The sequence below is a fragment of the Hemitrygon akajei genome, chromosome 10, assembly GCF_048418815.1.
Source record: "Hemitrygon akajei chromosome 10, sHemAka1.3, whole genome shotgun sequence".
In the NCBI taxonomy this organism is placed as follows: Eukaryota; Metazoa; Chordata; class Chondrichthyes; order Myliobatiformes; family Dasyatidae; genus Hemitrygon; species Hemitrygon akajei.
The window spans coordinates 12,756,093-12,769,877 of NC_133133.1; positions in this window are offsets into that span (position 1 = coordinate 12,756,093).

The following is a 13,785-nucleotide window of genomic DNA, read 5'->3' on the forward strand; positions in this document are numbered from 1 at the left end:
AGACAGAATAAGGTCTTATTTCAATAATGCCCATTAAGCAGCCCATAGGTTTGCACTAGACATTGCAATCAAGATTCCAAACCTTATCTTCAACAAAACAACTCAAATATAACCATCTCTGGAGTCAAAATAGAGAGATACAGCTCAGAAATATGAGTTTGTCCAATGGAGTCCACGTAAACCATCACTCACCCATTCAATTGATCCTACTGTTATGATATTTTTTATTCTACCGACATTCCGATCAACTAACTGTCAGCATGGCAGCATAGGAGTTAGCGCAATGCCTTACAGTGCCAGGGATTATTAATCAGGAGTTCAATACCCACCACTGTCTGGAAGGAGTTTGGACGTTCTCCCCCATGACTTCATAGTTTTCTCTGCGTGCTCCAGCTTCCTCCCACGTTCCAAAGACGTATTGTTGGGATTAGCATGTGTGGAAATACTATGATGGTAGTGGAAGCATGACAACACTTGTGGACTGCCCCCAACACAATCCTTGGACTGTGTTGGCTGTTGACACCAATAACATATTTCACTGTGTTTTTGATATTTCGATAGACATGTGACAAATAAAGACAATCTTTAATTTTTAACTATCCCCATATTTTACCACTCACTGGGGGTAATATACAGTAGGCAATTCATTCTGCATCCCTCTCTTCTTTGGGAATGGAGAGATCCCTGGGCAAGCTCACTCTCGGAGAGAAAGAGCAGACGCCACACAGACGGGGTTCAGGATTGAACCAGTGCCATTAATGTTGCAACTCAGAGGCTTCACTAGATCACCACTCTTCTGCCCCGGAATGATGATAGAAACGCCATGCAGGCAGCAACAGATGAACTGGGGACTCAGGCACCGTCAGGCAGCAGCTCTACTAACTGCACCACTGTGCCAGCGTCTGTACTCATAACTTTTTTTGCTTACTTTACACAAAATGCTGGAGGCTGTTCACAAGCTTCGGTCCGTTCCCCTCCGGTGAGGTCTGCATGGAGCTTAAACACGCTCCCTGTGATGGACTAGATTTCCTCCAGCCACTTCAGTCTCCACCCACATCCCAAAGACTTGAAAGTTGGACCAGACGATTAAGAGCATATGACATTAAGTCATAGTATCAGAAATGGGCCAGTCAGTCCACTGAGTCTACTCTGAGATTCCATCATTGCTGATTTCTTATCTTTCTCAACCATTCTGAAACTGATGCTCTTACTAATTAAGAATGGAAATCCTACAAGAGGTAGTAGATTCAGCCTAGTACATCGCAGGTAAAGCCCACCCAGCCATTGAGCACATCTACATGAAACACTATCATAGGAAAGAAGCTTCCATCATCAGAGATCCTCACCACCCAGGCCATGCTCTTTTCTCACTGCTGCCATCAATTAGAAGCTACAAGTACCTCATAAGTAGGTTCAAGAACAGTTACTACCCTACAACCATCAGGCTCTTGAAAAAAGGAGTTAACTACACTCATTTGCCCACCCATTGAGCTGTTCCCACAACCAATAACAAACAAGAGAAAATCTGCAGATGCTGGAAATCCAAAGCAACACACACAAAATGCTGGAGGAACTCAGCAGGCTAGGCAGCATCTATGGAAAAGAGTGCAGTCAACGTTTTGGGCCAAGACCTTTCATCAGGACTGGGGAAAAAAAGATGAGGAGTCAGAGTAAGAAAGTAGGGGCAGGGACCATCTCTCTATTTGTTGAGTATGCCCGTGGGAAAATTAATCTCAGGGTTGTATATGGTGACATTTAGAGTACTGTATGTGCTTTGATAATAAAATTTACTTGAACTTTTTGAACTTTGAATCTATCATTTTCTGCTTTAAATATACCCAATGACAGTCTTCCCAGCAATATATGGCAATAAATTCCACAGTTTCACACACTTTGGCTAAAGAAATACCTCGTTATCTTTGTCCTAAAGGGGCATTCTTGTACTCTGTGGCTGTTCCCTCACTATGGAAAGCATCCCTTCCACGTCCACTCTAACCACTGACCTCCTCCGGCAATTGGAACGTGAAACATAGAACATAGACCAGTACAGCACATATGGGCTCTTCAGCCCACAAAGCTACATGGCTCACCAGTTTCCATATGCCTATCTAACTCTCTTAAATGTTTTTAATCAATCTGCCTCTACCAACTCCCTGGCAGCATGTTCCATTCTCTCAGTGTAAAAAGCCTATCTCTAATATCCTCCCGATATTTTCCTCCAATTACCTTAAGGTTATATCATCATATGTTAGTCAGTTTTCCCCTGGGGAAAAAAGGCATTGGCTGTCTACTCATTCAATGTGTCTCATACACCTCTATCAAGTTACTTCATGTCTCCTTCACTCTAAAGGGAAAAAACGTTGGCTCACACAATCTTTCCTCGTAAGATATTCTTGTAATCCAGGCAACATCCTGGTAAATCTCCTCTGCACCCTCTCTAAAGCTTCAACATCCTTTCTATAATGAGGCGACCAGAACTGAGCACAATATTCCAAGTTTGGTCCAATCTGAAGTTTATAGGGCTGCAACATTACCTTGTGGCTCTTGAACTCAGTCCCCGTCTAATGAAAGCCAATCCACCATACGCCTTCTTAACCACCCTATCAAATTGCACAATAACTTCGAGGAATCTCTGGATGTGGATCCCAACATCCCTCTGTCGCTCCACATGGCAAAGAATCCTGTACTCCACCTTCAGCTTCAACCTTTCAAAGGCCATCTCTTTACACTTTGATGGTTTGAACTCCATATGCCACTTCTCAGCCTGGTTCTGCACCCTATCAATGTCCCATTGTAATCTACAAGAATCTTCTAAACTAGATTGTAGCCCTAGAATATCATTCCTTTTGGATTTGCACCAAACTAACACCTGCCTTCGTTGCACAACACAGCTTTAGCACACATCTTAACATGTATTAGGATTAAAGACTTCCATTGCCAATGCTCCACTACAACATTCCCTAGTGCAGCCAAGGTAACATCCTCGAAGTCCTGTCCTGCCCTGAATAGAACTTAGAAACTTGTGACTTGAAAGCAAATAAGGCCGTAAGACATAGGAGTAGAATTAGCCCATTCAGCCCAATGAGTCTGCTCTGCCATTTCAATTTATTATCCCTCTAAATCCTGTTTTCCTACCTTCTCCCCATAATCTTTCACACCCTGACTAATTAAGAACCTATCAACCTCTGCCTTAAACACACTCAATGACTTGGCTTCCGCCTCTTCGCTTTCTACTATCTTTTCTCTTCACCATACACACACTTTCTTCCATAACTCTGTCCTGCTCTACCAAACCCACCCCATTCTGCCGCCCCAGACAATGGCAATTGAACCATAGCTGACAACAAACATTGTATTACAACTTATCATGTTACTAAAGACCATTCATGTGTATTTATTCTTCACTGGACCATTCTTTCTCACAGTTTTCATTTCTTAACTACACACGTATACACCCGTTGGCCAGTTTATTCAGTACACCTGTTTGTCAATCAAAATATCTAATCAGCCAATCATGCGGTGGCAACACAGTGTATAAAAGCATGCAGGCATGGTCAAGAGGTTCAGTTGTTGTTCAGACCAAACATCAGAATGGGGAAGAAATGTGAGCTCAGTGACTTTGACTGTGGATTGCTCGATGGTGCCAGAGGGGGTGGTTTGAGTATCGCAGAAACTGCAGATCTCCTGGGATTTTCACCCATAACAGTCTCTAGAGATTACAGAGAATGGTGCGAGAAACAAAAAAAACATCCAGTGAGCTGCAGTTCTATGGGCAAAAACACCTTGTTAATGAGAGAGGTCAGAAGAGAATGGCCAGACCGATTCAAGCTGTCTGAAAGGTGACTGTAACTCAAATAACCACATTACAAGACTAGTGCGCAGAACAGCATCTCGAACACACAACACGTTGAACTTTGCATGGGCTACAGCAGCAGAAGACCATAAACATACACCTAGTGGCCACTTTATTAAGTAAAGGAGGAATCTAATAAAGTGGCAGCAGAGTGTGGAACACATTGAACATCACTCATTCTATGGGCCATCTGTTATGAAACCAGTAACTGGTTTCACTTACCAGCAAAGATAGATATGTCAGTTGAAGTCCAATGGTACTATTTTCAAAAGTTTTATTAATAAAGGGGCACAAAAATTAAGGTTAAGACAAACATTCAGATAACATGCGTCAATACTCAATCTAAAACGCAGGTACATTAATAATCACTCAGAAATAAGCTCTTTCGTTGTCTAGGGTATAATACTGAGTCCAATTGGAAATATAAAGAGTCACTCTGAAGTCTGCAGGCTTTTCTCTTTTGGTTTCACGTGTTGGAGAGAGAGAGAGATAAAACGGAAAAACTTGCCCAAAACATCCGTGGAATCAGGGGAGCGATCTTCCCCGTTGTTAGTTAAAAAGCGATCTTCCGTTGGTTCCAGCCACAAACCCCGCATTCGGAATTTAACGCACGTGGCTTATTTCAAAATGGCTTCCCGTTCCCACGGGAAGCGTTATCGTGCTTCTTGGTGTCTCCTTGGTGCGTCTGAGGGTCGTCCTCTTTCAGACCCTTCTTTATACTGCCTCACGGGATCTCAGGTGTCAATCAGGTTGCAGGTGATGCAATCTCTCTCTCAACCAGCCCACTTTGCCCGAGGGCTTTACAATGTCCCTGCGAGTTGGCACGTCTGCAGTTCCCAGGTGTCTCCTGAGAACAATGCCACAGTCGCCAGCTTTTGTCCCAGTGGAATGTGGTATCCAGCACGTCGCTGTCTTTCCATTTCCTGTGTCCATTCAGCCTGTCTCTCTCTCTCTCTTGCTCTCTCTCTCGGGTCATTGACCCCCCTTTCACTAGGGCTCTTGCAATTCTCACAAAGGAGGGGGCTGGTATCATAACACATCTTCCTACAGCAATTTTATTCATTGCAGAATTATTCTGTAATGATTGATTCTGTCATTATCCCAGAGGAATAACTCCCTGCCCTGGCTCCCTGAGCCCTCCCTTCTACTTTCCCAAGAGTTGGAACAGGTCTCAATGAAGCAAGTTAAAACCAAACAGTGATACAATTGAGTCATTGTTCAGAATGTTCATACATTTAAACAGGCGTTGGTATTAATGTAGGAGGTTTCCAATTCTCAAACAATGATCTGTACAATTTGGACTGTCTGCCCTTTCTACATCATGCATTAAAATCATTCTTGCAGTTGCAAAATAATTTTAAAATGTTCTGAAATTTAGTTTCCTCTTTCTGGCAATGCACCAATTCCATAGTGTCTACAAATTCTTAATTGATCCGTCAATCAAAGTTAGACTTTTCATCTGAAACATGATCCTTAAATGAGCCCACCATTCATCTCAAGAATGCGTAGCAAATACACTATCTTGCCTCGAAGGGAACAGGCTACACTCTATTTCACATGGTGTAATGTTCTGTCTTTATAAAGCAGTACATGCTTCAATGTAGCATGGCATCATCCACCTACGCACAGCCACTAGCTAATGTCCTGTGGCATTGTGTTGGTGCTGCAACAGCCCACGAACAAACAAGTACAACAAAACGTTTAACAAAAAGACAACTTAACAACAGAATGATTGCATGAAGCTATTAAACTATTCCCGTGTTTTAACAACTTTGGCAGAACCGCTGGAGGTTGAGACTTATTGAACAATGTAACTTCACTCACCCCATCACTAAAATGTTCCCACAGCCTATGAACTCTCAAGGATTCTTCGCCTCGTTTGCTTGATACTTATTGTTTATTTATTAATTATTATTATTTTGTATTTGCACAGTTTGTCATCTTTTGCACATTGTTTTTTTGTCCATCCTGTTGTGTGTGGTCTTTCATTGATCCTATAGTGTGAATGCCCACAATAAAATGAATCTCAGAGTAGTACATGGTGACCTATATGTACTTTGATAAGAAATTTACTTTGAACTTTGCCTCCTGCAATTTTAGAAAGCTGGGAGATCATACTTAGAATTGCAGAGGTCTGCAGAAACAGGCCTTTTGGCCCATCCAGTCCTTGCCAACCCCATCTTCTGCCTAGTCCCATCTACCTGCACTGATCAAACCCCTCCAAACCCATCTCATTCATGTAGCTATCAAACTTCTTTTAAGTGTTACAATTGGACCTACATCTACTACTTGTTCCACCCTCACGCTATCCTCTGAGTGAAGAGGTTTTCCTACAGATTCCCCTTAAATATTTCACCTTTCACCCGAAACCTAAGACCTCTAGTTCTAATCTAACCCAACGTGAGGCGAGTTATCCATTTGAAATGATAAGTCCTCAGTGGCGAAGTGTAAACATGGGAATAAGAGTTCTTGCTTCTTAATCCACTATTTGATGAGATTCGGGTCTAACCTTTGTCCCCATGTCCCCCATATTCCAAACTAGTGATCAAGGAATTTGAACAAAAAGTTCAGAGACCTTGGATACAAATCCTTTGAATTCAGCTATAGGTTTTAATTTGATTTAATATTATTCCAGCCACCATCAAATGGAGGTACAGAGCCTGAAGTCCCACACTACCAGGTTCATAACAGTTTCTTCCCTCCAGCCTTTCAGTTCTTGAACCAACGTGCCTCATGTTAGTGTCATGGTTAGCGCAATGCTGTAACAGTTCAGGATGTCGAGGTTCGGAGTTTAATTCTGATGCCCCTGTTAGAAATTTGTTCATCCTTCCCATGTGCGCGTGGGATTCCTCCTGGTACTCTGGTTTCCTCTCAATGTCCAAAAGCGCACTGATTATTAGGTTAATTGATCATTATAAATTGTCTTGGGATTCAGCTAGGGTTAAATAGGTGGGTTGCTGGGCAGTGTGTCTCGTCGGATTGGAAAGGCCATTTCAACATTGTATCTCTAAATATATAAATTAAGATAAAATCCCTAATCAATACTTCATTACAGCAGCACTGTGACCACTTTGATTTATTTTGCTCTACAATGGACATTTTTGTTCAAATTGTGTTTTTCTTGTGAAAATTTATGTTTAGTTTATGATTGTCTTGTGAACACTACTTATACTGTATGATACAATGTGCCTGTGATGAGGCATCCGCGTACTTATGCATATCACATTGAACTTGACTTAGACCATAACACAACAAAGCAGCATTAGGCCATTCGGCCCATCAAGCTTGCTCTGTCATTCCATCATGGCTGATTTATTATCCCTCTCAACCTGATTTTCCTGCCTTCTCCTCCTCGTATCCTTTGATGTACTTACTAATCAATAACCTATCACACTCCACTTTAAATACATCCAATGACCTGGTCTCCGCAGCTGTCTGTGGCAATGAATTCCACAGATTCACCACCCTCTGGCTAGAGAAATTCCTCCTCATCTCCATTCATCCCACTATACCAAGGTTGTGCCCTCTGGTCTTAGACTCCCCCACTATAGGGAGTCAACATTTCAGGGACTTTTTGGATCTGACTTTAATTTGACATTTTTCTGAAAAATCTTTGAAATTTATCTGAGCAAAACTATTAGTTTACCAAAAAAAACCTATCAGATTTACTCATATTCATTGAAGAGGACATCTGCTCTGTCCAGGATGTAACTTTAAGCCCACCATTACAGTTGACTCATAGACTGTCTATAAAGGAAGTTATGGATTGGCGAATCAGTGGCAGCCATGTACTTTGAAAAGAAAATTTAAATAATAAAATGTAATTTCAGATTCAGATTTATTTATCACATGTCCATACAGTGAAATGCGCTAACAACCAACGCACCTAAAGATGAGCTGGGGCGGCCCACAAGAGTCACCACACAACATGGCACCAAAGTAGCACATCTACAATGCTTGGCAGAATAACACAGAACACAACAAACAACAGAACAAGACTCTTTCTTCCCTCCCACCCAACCACACACAGGGACAGTCCTCCAACTCCTGGATAGGCCTCTGGCCTCTACTCTCCGGTCTTCAGCCATTGGACTTTGGGTTCCAGACTTCCAATCGAACTTTGGGCTCTGATTGTTGGTATTGATCCCCGGAGTAGCCGATGGCAGGGCCCCAAAATTCAGGCCTGCTGACTGACCAGTCTTTGTGCTTCCTCATGCCTTCTGCTTGCAAAGGACATCCAATCCTGGTTATTTTACAAGATCTTTATTTCAAGATATTTATTTCTAAAAATCAATCAATCAATCAATCAGATTTAAATCAATTGAAGTCGAATTAAATTGTAACTTCCAAATGACAGCTCCAAATTCCTGCCTCCCCTGAACAAGCAGAGCTCAACAACTATTTTTCCAGACCTTAAGCTCAAATCCGGCATACAAACCTGGTGTGACTGATGTGACTGTTTCTGTTTAAATTAGATTTTCTCCAGCCCTGGTATTTCAGTTTCAAGTTGGAGTCAAGATACAGATCATCTGTGGTCTTCGCGATTGGTGGAGAAATTTAAGGATCTGAATGTCTTTCATCTGTCTCTGTATTGTGCTCTGAAGCCATACATCCTGTTCTTATTTACCTATTTCAATAGCGAGACGGTGTAATTGCTGTGTCAGAGGTTTAAATAGGCAACTTCCATTATATATGTGGAGATAGAGAATTTATTATGAAAACATTAATAAGAAGTGTTTGCAGATGTAAGATCTTTTACAACTACAGATTTATTTGAATATTTTGAGTGGAAAGCGTATGATCTGTTGCACTTCAATGATTGCAATTTGTTGCAGCGACATTTTTCAAAGAGTACGAGAATGCTAATCAATTCTCTCAGAGTTACTGGCCTAGCAGAGAAGAAAAAGATTTGCAACCATCAATCATGAGCTACAGGTAATAAAATCATGATGATCTTGACCCCCCCTTTCCGCTTTGATCCCTCCATTCCGTGTTTTTATTTATTTATTTTTATTTAGAGGTACAGCGTGGAACAGGCCCTTCTGCCCCAACAAGCCAAACTGCCCAGCACCCACCTTTTTATTCATTTTTAAATGTTATTTAGAGAATCTGCACAAAACAGGCACTTCTGCCCCATCAAGCTGTTCTGCCCAGCAACTCTCCTGTTTAATATTTTTATATTTTATTTAGAGATACTGAGTGGAACAGGTCCTCCTGGCCCAACAAGCCATATGGCACAGGACTCCCCCAATTTAATCCTAACCTAATCGCAGTACCATTTACAATGACCAATTAACCTACCAATAGACAATAGACAATAGGTGCAGAAGTAGACCATTCGGCCCTTCGAGCATGCACTGCCATTCTGAGATCATGGCTGATCATCTACTATCAATACCCGGGTTCCTGCCTTGTCCCCATATCCCTTGATTCCCCTATCCATAAGATACCTATCTAGCTCCTTCTTGAAAGCATCCAGAGAATTGGCCTCCACTACCTTCCGAGGCAGTGCATTCCAGACCCCCACAACTCTCTGGGAGAAGAAGTTTTTCCTTAACTCTGTCCTAAATGACCTACCCCTTATTCTCAAACCATGCCCTCTGGTACTGGACTCTCCCAGCATCTGGAACATATTTCCTGCCTCTATCTTGTCCAATCCCGTAATAATCTTATATGCTTCAATCAGATCCCCTCTCAATCTCCTTAATCCAGCGTGTACAAGCCCAGTCTCTCTAACCTCTCTGCGTAAGACAGTCCGGACATCCCAGGAATTAACCTGGTGAATCTACGCTGCACTTCCTCTACAGCCAGGATGTCCTTCCTTAACCCTGGAGACCAAAACTGTACACAATACTCCAGGTGTGGTCTCACCAGGGCCCTGTACAAATGCTAAAGGATTTCCTTGCTCTTGTACTCAATTCCCTTTGTAATAAAGGCCAACATTCCATTAGCCTTCTTCACTGACTGCTGCACTTGCTCATTCACCTTCAGTGACTGATGAACAAGGACTCCTAGATCTCTTTGTATTACTCCCTTACTTAACTCTACACCGTTCAGATAATAATCTGCCTTCCTGTTCTTACTCCCAAAGTGGATAACCTCACACTTATTCACATTAAATGTCATCTGCCAAGTATCTGCCCACTCACTCAGCCTATCCAAGTCACCCTGAATTCTCCTAACATCCTCATCACATGTCACACTGCCACCCAGTTTAGTATCATCAGCAAATTTGCTGATGTTATTTTCAATGCCTTCATCTAAATCATTGATGTAAATCGTAAACAGCTGTGGTCCCAATACTGAGCCCTGTGGCACCCCACTAGTCACCACCTGCCATTCCGAGAAACACCGCCAGTTTTCTATCCATGTCAATGTCTTCCCCCCGATGCCATGAGCTCTGATTTTACCCACCAATCTTCTATGTGGGACCTTATCAAATGCCTTCTGAAAATCAAGGTACACTACATCCACTGGATCTCCCTTGTCTAACTTCCTGCTTACATCCTCGAAAAACTCCAATAGATTAGTCAAGCATGATTTGCCCTTGGTAAATCCATGCTGGCTTGGCCCAATCCTATCCAACTGGTAAGTTGTTGGAATGTGGGAGGAAACCAGAGCACTTGGAGGAAACCCATGCGTTCAAGGGGGGAAACGCACAAACTCCATACAGACAGCACTGGAATTAAACTCTGAACTCTGGAACGCTCTGAGCTGTAATAGCGTTGCACTAACCTCTACGCTATCGTAGTGTCCTAATTTGCCTAGTCCATGTAAAATCAGACTATTGCTTCCTTGACAAAGCATCTACAAATCACTAGGATTAGGAATTTCAAACACTCTGACAGAAGAAATTCCACTTCTCAATCCATAATTAGTTTGGGAAGTATCCAAGAGTTTAAACCTCTCATACTGGAGTAAACACTCGCCAAAAACAATATAACCTTTGCCTTGATCTTCAGTTTAGGCTTATTACATTCTGATGGGGAACTCATGGCCACAATGAATATGTGAATAGCATTGCTGTATTTGTGGAGAAGTATGATAAGAGTTTAACACACTAAGCACCATTTTTACAAGCATTCAAGTGGATTGGCTACAGCAGCAGACGACCACGAGCATACACTCGGTGGCCACATTATTTAGCTAATAAAGTGGTCACTGAGTGTAAATGCAAGTTGTTGTTGACAAGGTGGAAACCATCTACGTGAGGAACACACACAGAATGCTGGAGGAACTCAGCCAGTCAGGCAGCTTCCATGTGAATTCTAATAGAGTGAGGTATTTTGACAAAACTGTTCTAGAGCCTTGAAACTCTTGGAGCCCAGTATGGAGATATTGCCAAATGCGCAACTGTCTGAGATAGAATCCTGCAGGGTGGAATAAAACAAAATGCCCTTTAGGCATGTTTTCTTTTGGCCTAGTTCCTGAAACATTGCTGGAGTTTAGTGCTTCAGCCCTTCCCAGTTGTGGTCTTGTTGCAGAATGTTTTAATAGTTATTAAATGATCATTGGCTCAAAAATCTGTGCAATCGGCAAGCTGGTTTTCTCTGTGCCTGGTATTGTTATCCAAACTTTAACCAGAGGGCATGCTTCAAAATGCCTACGGCTTTTTGGTTCAACTTACAAAGTGTTGCTTATAGACTTTAGTTTGGCTTATCCACTCACGGGCCACATTATTTATTGCATGCCCATCAGTAAATGAATCTCAGGGTGCATATGGTGACATATATCTACTTAGATAATAAGTTTACTTCGAGCTTTGAACTTTGAATTAAGTTTTGATTAGAAATGGTACAAGTATATAAATGTATTAAAAGACTTGCAGCCTTTTTATGACAACATAGGTTATTCATGATCTAACCAAATGCCCAGGAATAATAATGAATTTTTATGCACTGCAACTGAACACACACCACTCTGTTTACACCCATTGGTGAAAGGCACCCTTGTGCCAAAAGTGTAAAATTCAAACAATGGTGGCACACATGGGCTTTAATAATCTATTATCAAAGTCAAAGGTGACATGGTAGCATCATGGTTAGTGCAACACTCTTTCAGCTCAGTCTGTTGAAGTTCTGAGTTCAATTCCAGCATTCATGATTCCGGGAATGAAGGGGTTAACATATGAGGAACGTTTGGCGGCTTTGGGCCTGTACTCTCTAGGATTTAGAAGAATGCATTGAAACCTACGAATGTTGAAAGGGCTAAATAAGGTGGACGTGGAGAGGATGTTTCCTATAGTGTGGTTGTCTATAACTAGGGGACTCAGCCTCAAAACTGAGGTGCAACGTTTTAGAACAGAAGTAAGGAGGACTTTTTTTAATCAATGAGTGGTGAATCTATGCAATACTCTGCAGACTTAGCAGAGGCTAAGTCCGTGGGTGTATTCAAAGCGGAAGTTGGTAGATTCCTGATTGGTCGGGGCATCAACGGATATGGTGAGAGGGCAGGTGTATGGGGTTGAATCCGGGATCAGCCATGATAAAATGACGGAGTGGACTCGATGGGGTGAATGGCTTAATTCTGCTCCTATGTTTTATGGTCCTTTGTAAGAAAGTTTGTACGTCCTTCCAATGGGTTTCCTCTAGGTGTTCCGGTTTCCTCCCACAGTCCGAAGACTTACCAGCTAGTAGGTTAATTGGTCATTGTGAATTGTCCTGCGATTAGGCTAGGGTTAAATCAGTGGGTTGCTGGGTGGTGCAGCTCGATACACCAGAAGGTCCATTCCATTCTGTATCTCTAAATGAAATAAATAAAACATAATACAATAAAATAAAAATAAATTTGTTATCAAAGTATGTCACCATGTACTGTACTATCCTATGATTCATTTTCTTACAGGCATTTGCAGGAAAATAAAGAAATACAATAGAATTTACAAAAACTATACATAATCGAAGACTGAAAAGAAACAGCGAACAAAAGAAGACAAAATGTGCAAATAAATAATAAAATAAAACTGAGAACATGAGTTTTAGAGTCCTTGTAAGTGAGTCCATAGGTTGTGAGGTTAGTTCAGAGTTGAGGTGAGTGAAGTTATCCATGATGGTTCACGATCCTGATGGTTGTATGGTAATAACTGTTCTGGAACCTGCTGGTGTGGAGCCTAATACTCCTGATGACGGCAGCACAAAGAGAGCGTGGCCTGGGTGGTGCGTGTCCTTGATGGTGGATGCTGTTTTATTGTTGTTGTGCTCCTTGTGGGTGTGCTCAATGGGGAGACTTTGTCTGTGACGGATGGGGCTTTATCCACCATTTACAGGTCATTGCTTCAAATATCCAGTGATGTCAAGTTTGCCATAGACAATGCAAGCAGAGTCCCAGGTTGGTCTAAACTGCTCCCTCTTCCACATTTACCAGTGATTTATACTTTATCCTTGGTGTGATGGGGAAGCCAATTCCCAGGCAGCCACTTCCCACCACACCAGGCCATTGAAGAGGATGTTAAAAGGACCTTGTAAATACGAATGCTAGAGTCTCACTCACTTTGCAATCATAAGGTCAAAACTAAATACCAGTTATATGTCGCATGTAATAGTACAGCACAGCGTCAGGCCGATTGGCCCACACTGTTGTGGTAAATCAATTAAATTAGTAATCAAGTGGCCAACTAAACTAATCTTTGCCTACACAATGTCCATATCCCTCCATTTCACTCATTCATTAGCCTATCTGAACTCTTAAAAGTCCCAAATGTATCTGCCTCTACCACAACCCAGGTAATGCATTTCAAGCACCCACCACTCCTTATGTAAAAAACTTGCCCCTCACATTTCCTTTGAAATAACCCCCCCCCCACCCCCACATCTTAAATGCATGCCCTATGGTATTAAACATTTCAAACTTGGGGAAAAGATATTGTCTGTCTACTCTATCTCTGCCTCTCATAATCTTATAAACCTCTATCAGATCTGCTCTCAGCCTCTACC